This window comes from Hoplias malabaricus, chromosome 9, assembly GCF_029633855.1.
Source record: "Hoplias malabaricus isolate fHopMal1 chromosome 9, fHopMal1.hap1, whole genome shotgun sequence".
Lineage (NCBI taxonomy): Eukaryota > Metazoa > Chordata > Actinopteri > Characiformes > Erythrinidae > Hoplias > Hoplias malabaricus.
Genome location: NC_089808.1, coordinates 42037427 through 42053645, shown reverse-complemented (window position 1 = coordinate 42053645; position 16219 = coordinate 42037427). Strand labels below are relative to the sequence as shown.

The following is a 16219-nucleotide window of genomic DNA, read 5'->3' as shown; positions in this document are numbered from 1 at the left end:
CCATATCTGGGCTCACACATACAAACAGACATTCATTCACATACACACTCATTCACTCAGGACAGTTACACCAGGACAGTTATTAGACAGAAGCCAATTCACTTACCCTCCATGTTTTTGGACTGTGGGAGGAAACCAGAGCCCCCGGAGGAAACCCACGCAGACACGGGGAGAACATGGAAACTCCACCCAGATGGGACTTGAACCCAAGATCCCAGCGCTGGGAGGCGAACGTGCTAACCATTAAGTCACCGTGCCGCCCAATACAATGAATGAATACAATGGGACTGAAGGGTAGTGTGCCAGGTTTAGTTTGCTAACCCTACCCCTACCTCTCTAGATGGCACTGAATATGAGGCATGGTGACACAGGCTCATGTGCATCAGAGGATCTCAATTTATTTCTTGCTTTTCAATAAGAATCTACAAAGGAACTGAAGAACAGTTTGCCCCACTTTGGTGTAATACTCAAGTTCTACTCTTCTGCGAAGACATTAGACTAGATGTTAGAACATTTCTTGGATAATTTGATGGCATTCAGCCACAATATCGTCAGTGAGGTCAGGAACCGATGCAGTAGCTAAATTCATGAAGCTGTATATGAACCTTTAGATATTTATTAAAGATAGAATGTATTAATGCTATTCATCTCAGATAAAAACATGTTGCAGGTGTTCACAATATATAGTACATAAAATGAGACGATGGGAATAATGGTGTTTTTTTTTAAATACAGACCACTTCTCATTAAGTCTTTTGTCCAAAGACATTTTACACTTCTTTGTTTTGTGTGAATTTGTGTCTGATCTAAGAACAGCTTCAGGGTCAGACACGTCCAAGACATCCAAACTCCCGTTTAGTAACCCACCCCCCCCTCATTAGCAGAGCAGATTTCCACATCCATGCAAGTTAAATATTGAACACATGCTCTTAATTTCCTTTCTCGGAAACAAGAACATTCACATATTAACAACTTCTCACAAATGAAATGCAAACCCAATTCCAGTGAAGTTGGGACGTTGTTAAAACCTAAATAAAAACAGAATATGATGATTTTCAAATCCTTTTCAACCTATATTCAATTGAATACACTACAAAGGCAAGATATTTAATGTTCAAACGGTTAAACTTATTTCATTTACAAATATTTACTCATTTTGAATTTGAGGCCTGCAACACATTCCAAAAGAGCTGGGAAAGGGGCAACAAAAGATTGGGAAAGTTGAGGAATGCTCAGAAAACTCCTGTTTGGAACATTCCACAGGTGAACAGTTTAATTGGAAACAGGTGAATGTCATGACTGGGTATAAAGGGAGCATCCCCGAAGGGCTCAGTTGTTCACAAGCAAGGATGGAGCAAGGTTCACATCTGTGTGAGTAAATTGTACAACAGTTTAAGAACAACATTTCTCAATCTACAGTCCATTAAATAATTAAAAGATTCAGAGAATCTGGAGAAACCTCAGCAAGTAAATGGCAAGGTCGACAACCAACATTGAACGCCTGTGACCTTTGATCCCTCAGACAACACTGCATTAAAAACCAACATCATTCTGTAACGGATATTACCACATGGGCTCAGGAACACTTCAGAAACCATTGTTAATGAACACAGTTAATTGCTCCATCTACAAGTGCAAGTTAAAACTCTACCATGCAAAGTGAAAGCCATATACCAACAACACCCAGAAACGCCGCCGGCTTCTCTTGGCCTGAGCCATCCGAGATGGACTGACCCAAGGTAGAAAAGTGTCCTGTGGTCTGATGAGTCCACATTTCAAATTGTTTTTGAAAATCATGAATGTGGTGTGCTCCGGACCAAAGAGGAAAAGGACTGTCTGGATTGTTATCAGCACAAAGTTCAAAAACAGCATCTCTGATGGTATGGGTGTGTGATAATGCCCATGGCATGGGTATGTTGCACATCTATGAAGGCACCATTAATGCTAAAAGGTACATACAGGTTTTGGAGCAACATATGCTGCCATTCAAGCATGTCTTTTTCAGGGACATCCCTGCTTATTTCAGCAAGAAAATGACAATCCACATTCTCCATGTGTTACAACAGCATGGCAAAAGAGTGCAGGTACTAACCTGACCTGCCTGCAGTCCAGACCTGTCTCCCATTGAAAATTATGAAGCGCAAAATACGACAAAGGAGACCCCAGATTGTTGAGCAACTGAAGTTGTACTTCAACCAAGAATGGGAAACAATTCCACCTACAAAGCTTCAACAATTGGTGTCTTCAGTTCCCAAATGCTTATTAGGTGTTGTTAAAAGGAAAGGTGATGTAAGGATGCACCTGTCAATTTTTTTGGAAAATGTTGCAGGCCTCAATTTCAAAATGAATGAATATTGGCAAAGAAACTATAAAGTTTATCCATTTGAGCATTAAATATCGTATCTTTGTAGTGTATTCAACTGAATATAGGTTGAAGAAGACTTCCAAATCATCGTACTGTTTTTATTATTACACAACGTCCCAACTTCATTGGAATTGGGGTTGTAAATTTTTTCATGTGAGATATATACATATATTGCACACAACACAGTTAAACACAGGCTTTATAAAGAAACAAAGCACAGGGTCTGAATATTCAGTTATTCACACAAACTCACAACTTGCCGTATTTTTCAAGTCCTGATAGTTCCTCCATTGAGCAGAAACCAGCAGAGTCACAGCAAGCGGCAGCATTTTCAGTCCAGTCTTCATCATGAGGAGGTTACACTCAGCTCTAGGGGCTGGAGTTTTCTGAAGTCCCTAATGTCTGATGACACTAATAACATAAAGAGAGACAGCATAGGGCAGTCTTGAGTAAGACAATGTGGGTGTCTGGATTAAAGTCTTTGGTGCAGGTACAAGACTCTTTATAACAGCTAGGAACATAATACATTCACAGAGGCAGACAGAATGTAGTTGCAAGAAGATTCCAGTGACAGTGGCACCCAATCCTGCTGCAGTATCGCAGCACCCACCGTTCCTGTTCCTGGGTCACCAGCTCCCACCACTTCTGTTCCTGTGCTGGCCGTTTCAGCCACTCCTGTTCCCACGACTGCAGCTCCCGCCACTCATGTTCATGTCCCCGAGTCAGCACCAAGGACTTTGAGGCTGACTCCTAAGACTGTGCCCAGGCTGGTTTCTCAGACTGTTCCTCAGACTCATACCAGTCCTGGGCCCTCACCCAGGACTGTATTAGTGCCTCTGTCTTTTCCTGTTTTGGTTACTGTTTCTGTCTGTGTCCTTGTTTCTTTCACAGTGTGTGTATCTGTCCTCATTAATGTTATGGTCCCTGTTCCTATGCCCAATCTAGTCCCATCTCAGTCTCCAGGTCAGTTTTCTGTCTCCACTCCTGCATTGTCCCAAATTCATTCCCCTGTTCCGTCCCGGTGCTTGTCACCTGTCCGATCTCCTGTTCCCGCTCCTGTTGGTCCCCTCTGTCAATCACTTGTTTTGTCTCCTTTCTCAGTTCCTGTTTTGTCCCCAGCCCAGTCTCCTGTCCGGCCTCAAGTTCAGTCCTCATTCCAGTACAGTGTCTTGTCCCATGTCCAGCATACAGTGGCTCCGCTACTGTTTCTAAAATTTATGGCCATGTACCTGGTGTTGGAACTTTCACCACACATGGACCTGTCAACTTCCTACTCATTCTTACAGAATGAGTTATTTGCTGAAACCATACATTTCTAGCTGCCCATGGGTCTGTTTGTAATATTGAAGAGTCAAATCCATAAGCCTTCCAATTTGTTTCTCTTTTTTGTAATGCATGGTAATGATCAGTCATTTCTTCAGATGTCCAGTCAAAGTTAAATAACTCATTTTGCGCCTCTAAATTAGATCTAAATTAAAACTTCTGAGGTGTATCAGTTTCTACCATCTTTTTGTTAATTTCAAAACCCACTTTACTAGAATCCACATTATGCTCTATATCTAACTTTTGAGTTATGTATACCTCCTTCTGCAAATGGAAAGAATTTAATTCAGGAGTCTGGGTTACTTTCACCACATTTACAGGTGACATTAATTTTATTGTTTTATTTACAAAGGTTGTAATAGAGTCTTTGATGAAATAGCTAAAGCAGTAATTTGATTCATTGTATTATTTCCCTTAGTTATTTCTGGAGCTAAAGTGATTAGGTTTGTATGTGTTTTATTAATTTTCAGAGTGGTTGTTATAGTATTTTGATTCTGAACTCCTTTAGTAACTGTGTAAACTTTAATAGGACTCAAGTTCTTTATCATACTTGTCACTGTACGAGTTATGTAACCCTCTCTCCACATATTTTGAATTGGTATATCTTTAAGCTCTGGCTCTAAATAAGTACAAGTGTATTCCCCTTGGTCCTCCCATGTAACATTACACAAAAGAATTGAACAAACATCTCTAATTTTGAACCATCAAAAGGCATTAAACAAAAGATTTTCTCTGGTCAAGAGGTAAATGATCAACATCAGGTCCTGTTAACACCACTTTTTCACCTCGACTATTTTTCCAATTAGGAGGACTTTAACTCCCCCTATTAAATCGTCCACATTTACAGGGAAGGTGAACTGTTTTAACTAGTTCTACATTCATTTCAGTTTTCAGTGGTGATGATATTGTTGTAATTATCCATGGCGTCAGTGTAGTTAGTTGTAAAATGTTTACTCTTTTAGTAATATTCAGGACTGGAAAAGTGGAATTCCCCAAAGTTTCTTCTACTCTAGACCTCATACCATTTATGTCTAACCTTTTTCGAACTGGTCTTGTACTTCGTTGTTGATCCAAGTCTCTGAATTGTAATGAAGTGGGATTTCTGCTTTCTGTAATTTTTGATGGTTGGCTGTCCACTTGTGTGGGACCTGCTGTTTCTGGGACATATTGAATGTCTATGTCTCCAAACCTTTTGTCTTGTTTACTAGATGCTGTGTCATTTCTGGCATTGTCAGAAATGACATCAACATCATCCAAACCAGGGACAATCTCCTCTTCAGGAGTTTGACTCTCGTTTGTCTCATGCCTGTTATTTCTGTATGTTCTTCCACACTTTCTCTTGGCTCTTCTGAACCTGCAGCATCTCCTGCCTCTGAGAGAGGCGTTTCATCTCTTGGCACTTTAATACAATGAGATAAATGATACCACGTTGGAGACCCTCTAACCTGGACCACAGTTTCAGTACTGCAAACAATTGCAAAAGGACCTTCCCGGCATTCTTTATACCATTTTCTTCTAAACACCTTCACGAACACCTTGTCTCCAGATTGCAATATACTCCTCTTTTGCTCATCCAGCTTCTCCTGCACCTCCTCTTTTCTTTGCTTGTCTGAAATGCATATTCTTTTATGCAAGTTATCTAGGTATGAAACATATGCTCACATATCATCTTCTAAAAGGGCTAAGCTTGGACCCTTTCCACTTGTGCGCAAACATGGTGTTGGCATTCGTCTGCCCGTTATCAACTCATGAGGAGTCAAGTGCAAATCACGTAGCTCACTTGGGCGACACACCATTAATGCTAATGGAAGTGCTGCTATTCAATTTAAACCTGTGTGCTGACAGATTTTAACAATCCGATTTTTCAAAACACCATTCTGGACCATATCTTGGACCATTCTATGATTGCCTTCACCTTACTGTCATCCATGTGCACCCCTTCTGAATCTATAACATAACCCAAAAAAGATATTCGTTCTTGGTGAAATAGACACTTTTCTCCTTTAATATATAACTTATCTAACAGACGTTGGAGAACTTGACTTACATGATCCTGATGCTCTTCCAATGATCGTGAAAACACTAAGATGTCATCCATGTAGACAATAACCCATTTGTCAATCATATCCCTTAGTACCTCATTAATAAATGCTTGAAATACTGAAGGAGCATTGACTAAGCCATAGGGCATTACCTTGTACTCATAGTGGCCCCTTATGGTGATAAATGTCGTTTTCCACTCATCCCCTTCTCTAATTCTTATAAGGTTATATGCACTGCACAAATCTAATTTAGTAAAAATTTTTGCATCTCTCAACTGTTCTAAGGCCGCAGGTACTAGCGGAAGAGGATATGGATATTTCACAGTAATGTCATTAAGACCTCTGTAATCAATACAAGGCCGCAAGCCTCCATCTTTCTTTTCAGTAAAGAAGAATCCTGCCGCCGCAGGTGAAGTTGAAGGGCGAATATAGCCTGCTTTAAGTGCCTCGTCAATATATTCATCTAAGGCTTTAGATTCAGGTAATGACAATGGGTAAATTCTACACCTGGGTGGTATGGTTCCAGGTAAAAGATCTATGGCACAATCCCCAGTTCTATGCGGTGGTAACTGACTGGACGTTTTCTTTGAAAAGACATCTTGTAGTTTAGAATAACATTTTGGAATTAACAAACATAAATTATTAGCAGGACTTTCCACTGAAGTGGATTGAACATGAAGTTTAATACATGTAGAAAAACAGTCATCTCCCCATTTCAAGATTTCCCCTTTTCCCCAAGAGATTAATGGCTGATGGATATATAACCAAGGGAAAACTAAAATTATGGGGTGTCTATGTGAGTCAGTTACAAGAAAGGATATTTGCTCCTCATATAGAAGTCCCACTCTCATAGACACGTCAGCTGTAGTTTCAAGGACCACTCCTTTCCCCAGAGGTCTGTCATCAACAGCTTTGAGTAACAATGGCTTGGAGAGCAACTTAGTAGATATTTTCCACTTTTCAATAAGTCCTCTATCCATGAAGTTCCCAGCTGCTTCTGAATCAATCAATGCTGGAACAAGAAACTTTTCTGAACTCCATGAAAGTATTACTGGTATCTTTAAACAAGTATTTTTATATATAGAAGTCAAAGAACTCACCTCAAACGTTAAGGACAAGAGTTGAGCATATGACCCGACTGACCACAATAGAAACACAATCGTTCAATACGATGTCTTAGGCGTTCTTCTGCAGACAGACGAGTTTGACCTAGTTCCATAAGTTCTGGATCAGTTGTGGGAGCAGGCAATGGGTTCCGGGATGGAGCCGAATATTGCAAGTTCCTTTTATTATCCAACAAATTGTCCATTGCAATGGAGGTTTGGATAAACTGGTTGAGAGTCATAGATTCTCCCCGACAAACCATTTCTGCTTGTAAATCCTTCTTAAGTCCTCTTTTAAAAACAGTGAGTAAAGCAGGGTCACTCCAACCACTACCCGCTGCAAGAGTGCGGAACTCTAATGCATATTCCGCAGCCGTTCTCCTTCCCTGCCTAATTTCACATAAAGCTGTGCCAATATCCCTGCCAGCTTGAACATGATCAAATACAGCCTTAAATAGAGTGTAGAACTGTGACTCAGATTTTAAAGCTTCATGTTCCTGGTACCATAATGCTGTAGCCCATTGTTTGGCTTTACCAGTGAGCAGAGAGATAACAAAATGAATTTTATCTGTGTCTGAATGAAATTGTTCTCTATTATGTTCAATGTACAGGCTGCATTGCATAAGAAAAGATTTGCAAAGTTCAGGAGAACCTTCGTACCTTTCAAGGATGGCAATGTTTACAGAAGAATGACCAGTTGCAGCTCTAACAGTAGGTTGAGATAGTGGTTCATTCAAGACTGCTTGATGCTGAGTTGCAGAAGAGACCTTTGTTTGCATTTCTTGCATCAACCTCATCAATTCCTCCATCATGCGTTCCTGCTTAGTTAGCCTATCTTCAAATCCTGCTGACTCCATGGCAGGCGAAGTATTCTGTCATAAATTTCAGTCTTACAAAATGTTGAGGAGTCAGTTGCAGGTTTATTCAAGAGACAAAAATCCAAGTTGAAGAGGAGTCAAAAAACCATGAAGACCGTCCGAGAAAAAACAACCATAATCCAAAGGGTAAACCAATCAAAGGAATAAACCAAGTCCAAAGCCAAGATTCAAAAAACCAGGAAAAGCTTATACAAATACTAACACTCAGAATTGCCAATATAGTTCTAACAATACTTTGCAACCGCTTAAACGCTCTACAAATGATTTGGCTAATCAGAGACTGGTGAGGAATCTAAGTTAGAACTCAGGTGAGTGTGACATCTGGTGGTTTGGAGGAGAAACTGCTTGGGCTGATGTGACAGTCAGTTGATGATGACAGTCAGTCATTTATTTCAACATATTATGAGTGACATAGTCACATAACTGCATCCTTTAGTTTCTTGAAAAATTTAATATATCAGTATTATTCTAGTACTTGTAATTTATACTTCAATATATGAACAACCATTCGAGTGGCATGTTTTAAACTTTCACAATTTATTTCCAATATTCAAATATTAGTAGTACTTTTGTACTTATCAGTTGACTAATAATTAATTGTTTATATAAATGAATAGTACTGCACAAAGATCTAGACACCAGAGGTTATACGATTTAAGCCCTTTTATCTGAGCAATAAATGTTAATTTACTAAACTCAGATGAACAATCAAGAAGCTCTACAGTCCAACCTACCATTCCGACAAACGTAACCTTCTATACACAAATATTGATCCAAACCTCCCTTAAGTCTCCCTTCATGGCAGTTCACACTTTCCAAGACCCTCAGCCTACATCCAGTCCTACTGGCCAAGAACAATGACCCCAAACAATAAGTCTCTCAAATTTTTTCACAATCAAGACTGCTCCACAAACTTACTTACACCCACATTTCCCATTTAATTTAGATCACTTACAATTCCACACAAGTGCCTCACCCACTGAGAAGCAACCTTTCAATCTTCTTAGCGCCTATACATTCTCTAATACTTAATTGAATTAATTAATAATTAATTAAGCTCATAATTGATTGGCATAATTTTAATAAAAGTCCTCTTTAAAAGGCTCATGTGATTTACCATTTAGAAGAGTCTTGAAAAGGGCTCATAGTGGTTATCTTTATCAATATCCTTCCCTATTAATTTCTAATCTCTTATTCATAATCACTTCCTGCATTCATTCTTTTAATTGAGACTTTGTCCCACATACTCTCAATCTGAACAGCCCAAACAGAAGGAGGAGGGTGGCCATTCCCTCTTACATTTCAGCTCTCACTTCTTATGGACAAAAACAAACAAACACCAGAGAGGGGCAAGTGAGACCAGCTCCACTCACACACAAGGGCGCTCACAGAAACTCATAACACTCCAAATCACAAACCAAGCTTGAATATCTAACAATACAACAAAACAACATACACACAACAGTTAACTCAAAGTCAACTTAGTAACACCACTATAGCATGCTTTTCATTTCACTGCCGCTCCTTATTTCCTATTGTACTTTATGCTACCTGATGAGGTGTAATAATTCAAAGAGCATCAAACAGTGTTCGTCAACAGTGTAGTGGGCATCCCAAATTAAACCTTAGTTTACTCCTCCAGTTCTGGACTCGTGAGAATTTATGACACTAAATGTTCCTATGGAAATGTTCTGAAGTCAATTGGAATGAAGTCTCTGTTCATTAACCTTCATTCAATCTCAATAACCTTTTTGCCTTTTCCAATAAAGTCTCAGATTTGGACAGCAACTGTATCCCGACACAGTGTGTTTACTCACAGATTAATAAATACATGAATAATGTGAAACCAGTGTGTAGTGAGTTAAAGACTGGATTTAATTTACTCACTGCTTTAGTCTTCCACGCAACACATTCCTCTCAATGTCCATATTCTTTATTTGTATCCTTTGTGCACGTACTGACCATCAGACTCACATTTACATAGTACTCACTGCCTCTAAACTATGAAAAGGTGGTGAAAATGGTCTAATCCAATGTTAAATGTTATAACAGAAGTTTTAGATTGGACTGATACTGCATTCATTTTCACAGCAAATGTAAAACTTTTAACCCCATTCAAAAATGTATAATCAATTTTCTCAACAGTACAAACCCAAATTGGTTTAAAAAATATTTGGCTGTAAAAACTTTTTTAAAGTGTCAAATTAATTCAGATTCTAAAAATGAAGGAAGCTGTTAAATGTATCCAGGATGTCTTACACTTCAAAAGTAGTGTTAAATAAGTTCATGATAACACTGAGGAAAATACCTTTACAGAATATTATTGTAACTAACTTTAAATTGAGTGTAAAATTACTATCTTGTTATAGCTCTGTGCACCAAAATATTCATTAAATTAAACACCTGATTCAGTTAAAAACATTATACAGTAAACTAGCTGTGCTATATCCTAGTTGTGTTTTGAAATTAAATCATAACAACTTCACTAAGCCCTTAATTTTGTGTCCAAGATCCGTTCATAGGCAACATGATGAGACCCTGTGAATTTCTCATTGACCTCCTTCAGAGGTCAATGTGTGTTTTGTATGAATCAGGCAGGTCCTTATATTTCCCCCATTGAGCAGAAACCAGCAGAGTCACAGCAGACAGCATCAGCAGCTTCAGTCCAGTCTTCATCATGAGGAGGTTACACTCAGCTCTGGGGGCTGGAGTTTTCTGAAGTGTTTTGCTGTTCAACCTCGTCTTTACTCTCCCACGTAAACACAAACAGACTGGGTGGTCATGAGAACAGGAACCAAAGGGCTGTCTCCTGCTCTTTCTCTCTCTCTCTCCCCCCCTTTCTGGCGCTAGGGATGGGTGATGTATCTCTGTGATCACTGGTCTGATGATTTAAAGGGGACACAATATTGAAAACAGACTTGCTCAGTGCATGTGAATGTTAATTTGTGGACCCTGAGTCCAACAAGAAACACACTGTTCACTAAGACCACCCAGTCTGTTTGTAGGGGGCTAAAAAGGTCAGAAATCATGGGAAAATAGCAGTTCTTATTCTGCTCCATTTAGTAGGTAGAGTTCAGACACTTAAGAATTGCCCGCCTCCTCGTCTTAGTGTGTCCAATCACAGTGTTGGAGTTGTGTTTACGTGGGAGAGTAAAGACGAGGTTGAACAGCAAAACACAAAGTGCAGAAATAAGAGCACCGAGTAAGAACTGAGAAATCCAGAACAAGACAGAAATACATAGAAGAGACTGTGGCCTCCAGATTGCACTGGATTGCTGTTGTACTTTGCGTGTGTTCCACTAGAGGTCCCAGCTCAGTGGTGGAAGTACAGTTTAAACTCACAGTTCTGTGTTGGTCAAAAGGGATTTTCTGTAGAGCTCCACCAACCTCACACCAGCTGCATTTGTATCTGAGCACAGACAGATCAATAGATCCCACTTATGGAGAAGTCTGGATCATTAAAATGATAAAGTGAACACACCCTTCACTGAGGCTCTAAGGGTCCAGGTGAGCTTCAGGAGTGTTGTTGTATTATTAGGACTTGGGTTGTCTTTACAGGAGTGAAACTGTGTCACAGTTTGAGTCAGTGGCTTTATTTATTGATTTCTATTTGGAAAATATTTACACAGAGGAGAGACCCGACTGAGACCAAAGTATTTTCACATGGGGTGGGGTACGAGGGGATGGGGTACGAGGGGGTGGATCTGGAATGAGGGGGTTCTTCTTACTTAAAGTAAAAAAACTAACAAATCAAAGATCACAGATATGTAAAGATTAACCCTCACATTGCCACTGTCAAAACAAAACCCTGTATCTAAATTAATACACTTTAATTCTACGCTGTGCCTGAATTTCACAAAACAAATCAATAAAAATGCTCTGAAATTATATAAAATTCGATCTATACCTTCTCTTTTACAGAAGCTTTTACAGTAACACTAACATTCACAGTCTCTGAATACAAAGGGACTGAGGAGCATTTTGCCACACTTTGGTGTAATACTCCACTTTTACTGTTCTGGGGAAACATTAGCCTAGATGAACATTTCTTTGAGAATTTGATGGCATTCAGCCACAAGATCATTAATGGGTCAGGAACTGATGCTGGATGATTAGCTCTGGATCACAACCACCACTCAGACTCTTCCCTAAAGTGTTGGATGGGGCTCCATTTCTCCAAAGAACACTGTTCCTCTGCTCTACAGTCCACTGTTGGGGAGTAAATACCCCTCTAGGTGGCAGTTAATATCTGGCACGGTGACACAGGTTCATGTGCATTTTATTTAATACATTTATTGGGATTTTACAAACTGTGTGCAACGTCTATGAAAAACTTTACAGCAACTAAATCCACATAGGTGTGTTTATAAATCTTTGGACACTGAGTGCATTAATGCCATTAATCAAAGATTTCACAAGTAATTCAACATAAAGTAGACAATGGGAATAATGGTGTTTTGTTAATAACTTATTGTTTAAAACACAAACCATTTCTCATTAAGTCATTTGTCCAAAGACATTTTACACTTCTTTGTTTTGTGTGAATTTGTGTCTGATCTAAGAACAGCTTCAGAGGCTCAGAGTCAGATACATCCAAGACATCCAAAGTCCCGGTCATTGTCCCCAGTTTTTAAAGACAATGAATGTCCACCTCCAGGAAGATAAAACACTGAACACGTGCTCCGAATTTCCTTTCTCTGAAACCAGAACAGTCACATATTCATAACTTCTCACAAATCAACAACACATTTAGAACACGTCTCAGAACTCAAACTACACAGAGCACAGGTGAGAGTCAAATAGTCAGTTTTACATTTGTCAGTTATTTCATCATTCTTTAGGATTTTCAAAAGATCAAGTGCATTTTTACTTTTTCAGCTCTAAATACATCAGATATAAAACACATAGGTACAGGACTTACATTTTTGACGTCCATCAGTCTGGCACAGTCAACTAGTTCAACCTTAGGCGTATTGCACACAACACAGTCAATCACAGGCTTTATAAAGAAAAGACACAGTACAGGGTCTAAATATTCCTTATTTTCCCCACAAGTATCATTAAACTCACAGTTGGTCATATTTTTCTGTTTTAAATCTGTGTTAAAACCCATGTGCTTTTTTTCTATATCATTTGAACACATCTCTATCTGAAAATTTAACACTAAATGGTTAGATGGAAATTTCTCCAAAGTAATTGGGAATGAAACTCCTGTACATTGGCTCACATGAAGATTAAGAATGTTTTTGCCTTCTCTAATAATCACTATCCAATCACATAGTCTGTTTACACAAATGTTAATAAATACATGAATTATGTGAAACCAGTGTGTAGTGAGTTAGGGACTGGATTTAACTTACTCACCCTTTCAGATTTCTTTGTAACACATTTTTCTCGATGTCTATATTCTTTCTTTTCATCCTTTTTGCATGTAGTGACCATCAGACGCACATTTACATGGTAGTCACTGCCTCTAAACTATGAAAGGTGGTGAAAAGAATCTGAACCACATTATTATCACAAATTGCTTTATATTTAATAAATATATCTGAGATCCATCTTTGTGCTAATGAGTTTATTACTAAATGCTCATGTTAGTTTCTGACTGACAACTGTTGTTATGGTTCGTGCTTACATTGCATTTATTTCCACAAGAAATCTGAATATTTCTTTCCATTCAATCATTTTTAACCAATGTTTTCAACATTCCACCAAATGGGTTTAAATAATGTTTGGATGCAAACGCTTTGAAATTATTTCAGATTCTAAAAATAATGGAGGACACTGATGAACGTTGCAAATTATGTTAAAATTAAATGAATCCAGAATGCTTTATGTTACAAAAGTGGTGTATAATAAACTTAAATACTAAAGGTTTCAGGCTGATAACTTTACTGAAAACAATTTTAACTAACCTCAAAAAGACTCTTACAGACCCTTATATTTGTCTTTTGCAAAGAATACCTTTGCCTGAAGTAGATGTTAAAAAATGATGAAGTGAGCTGATCCACAGTATATTACACACAGTCATATCAGCTACAGAGACTACTTACTATTGGTTTTAGCAAGAGCTGTTCATAGGCAACATGATCAGAACCTCCAAAGTCCTTATTGGCTGCAACCAGAGCCTTGTCAATGTGTGTTCTATATGAATCAGGCAGGTTCTGATAGTTCTCCCATTCAGCAGAAACCAGCAGAGTCACAGCAGACAGCAGCAGCAGCTTCAGTCCAGTCTTCATCATGAAGAGGTTACACTCAGCTCTGGGGGCTGGAGTTTCTGAAGTCCCTGTCTGATATCACTAATAACATGAGGACAAAGAGCAAAGGGCAGTCACTTTCTCTTCCCCCACCCACTCTCTCTCTCCCTCCCTCTCTGTGATTAGTGGTTAGCTGGCACAAGGGCTGGGTAAAGTTTCACTGTGATCATTGAACCACAACCATATATAATAATCATACACAAGATAAGTTGTAAAATATCCTATGGCAATCCATTAGAACTTCACATAGGGCCCACCCCACTCTATTTCTACCAGCAGCCACACAATTTCCATTGTTCCAATCCTACAGCTACACCCTAAGGTTGCTGTGGCCATTTATGATCCAATCAGCAACCAGCTGCGCTTAACATCTATTTAACATTTATGGTTACTCATTGAGCCCATCATATCAGTACCTAAACCACCCACTGCAGCAATAGCTCTTCACAGGGGTCATCAGGTAGGCAACTCCCCTCATCAGTGTTTCACTGAATTAAGCCCACAACACCTCCAGAAGGCTCAACAGTGGCGTCCCAGACCCGCCCCCCTCCAAGCCAGCTTTACAGTCATTCCTTACCCTTAACCATCAACAAACGTAAATCCACACTGGCCTCCCTGGTGAATAAGGCTGTGCCTAGCCCCATTGCCACCGTTAATGCATGCTCAATGCCACCAGTTCCATGTGATCTTTACATGTTACATTACCAACCATCACAACAGCACTTATACAGTGCATTTTCCCAACTAGTCTTTGTTCTCCTTATCCACAACCACTGACTAGACGTTTCAGCTGTTTCTGATAACTCCTTCACAGCTGCCCTTAGTTACCAGCCCCTAATGCCCATCTGCACAAGCAGGGATGTGGCAGACTTGGCTACAAATTCCCTAACACCTATCTCCACCGGTCTCACATATACCTGCCATCCGCGTACCTCAGCTTCTTCCTTTCAAATGCTTCATCAACTGTATCCTCAATCGGAACTGTTAACTCTATGAAATAAACTATCTGCTTACTTTCAGAGTATAGCACCATGTCTGGCCTTAGTGTAGTTAACACAATACACTCTAGGACCTGCAGTTGTTTTTTAACTACATCCACCAGTAATTTCCAATCTCGTGCTTCACCCCATCTACCAATATTTATAGCCTGTGCATGCTCTCGAGAACGGTCCCCCTCACGCACAAACCTAATCACTTTATTACTACTACCACTCGTCAATGCATTTACCTCTAAGCGTTTGCTGTCCAACAGACATACTTAAACCCTTAGCACCTGATTATGTCTCCATGTATACCTCCCCTGCGACAAACTAACCATACAAACTGATAGAATATGCTTCAGCATGCCAACCCCTGTACATAATCTACAACTAGGGTCTTCACCTACCCACTGTCCAAGATTTTCAAGTTCAAGAAGTTTATTGTCATTTCAGCAGTATACAGTGTTTACAGTACACAGTGAAACGAAATATCGTTTCTCCAGGACCAAGGTGCTACATAAGACAATACACAACATTAAAGTGCAACTAGTGCAAACTAGTGCAAACATAAAACAGTGCATACACATTAAAGTAAAGATATGGCAAAGAAATACAAAACAATGTCCATAGAGTACATAAAGTACAAAACCATAAGTACGGAGGGGGTGAGGGAGAGAGACACTGGAATTTAAAGTGTATTTTGTGCTGTAAATGGTAACTGGATGTAACCATGATGTAAACAGGATATGTGTAAATAGTACACTCATTTTCAGTCCAACAGACCAGTGTTTGCGTGAAGAAGTGTGTGTGTGTGCTCCTTCAGTCCAGTCTCAGTCTCTAAGTGTTCAGGAGTCTGATAGCATGTGGGAAGAAGCTGTTACGGAGCCTGGATGTGAGGGCTCGAATGCTTCGATACCTTTTTCCAGCAGTAGGTTGAAGAGTGTGTGTGAAGGGTGTGTGTGATCTCCCACAATGCTGAGTGCTTTGCGGGTGCAGTGAGTAGTGTAGATGTCTGTGATGGAGGGAAGAGACACACCGATAATCTTCTCAGCTGTCCTCACGATCCGCTGGAGGGACTTGCGATCTGCCGCAGTGCAGTTTCCAAACCAGACAGTGATGCAGCTGGTCATGATGCTCTCGATGACTCCTCTGTAGAAAGTGGTGAGGATTGGAGGGGGGAGATGAGCCTTCTTCAGCCTTCACAGAAAGTAGAGGCGTTGCTGGGCTTTCTTTTTGATGTTGCTGGTGTTACTGGACCAGGTGAGTTCATC

The 16219-nt window shown here is 39.7% G+C and overlaps 1 long non-coding RNA gene across 1 annotated transcript; it reads right to left on the bottom strand.

Annotated features, from left to right (window-relative positions):
• Positions 1-11879: 11879 nt before the first annotated feature.
• LOC136707795 (uncharacterized) lies at positions 11880-14048 on the bottom strand. Its single transcript, XR_010804248.1, has 3 exons — positions 13765-14048; positions 13076-13189; positions 11880-12710 (listed from the first exon to the last, which is right to left on the bottom strand). It is a non-coding gene; the product is annotated as an uncharacterized lncRNA (long non-coding RNA).
• Positions 14049-16219: the final 2171 nt, after the last annotated feature.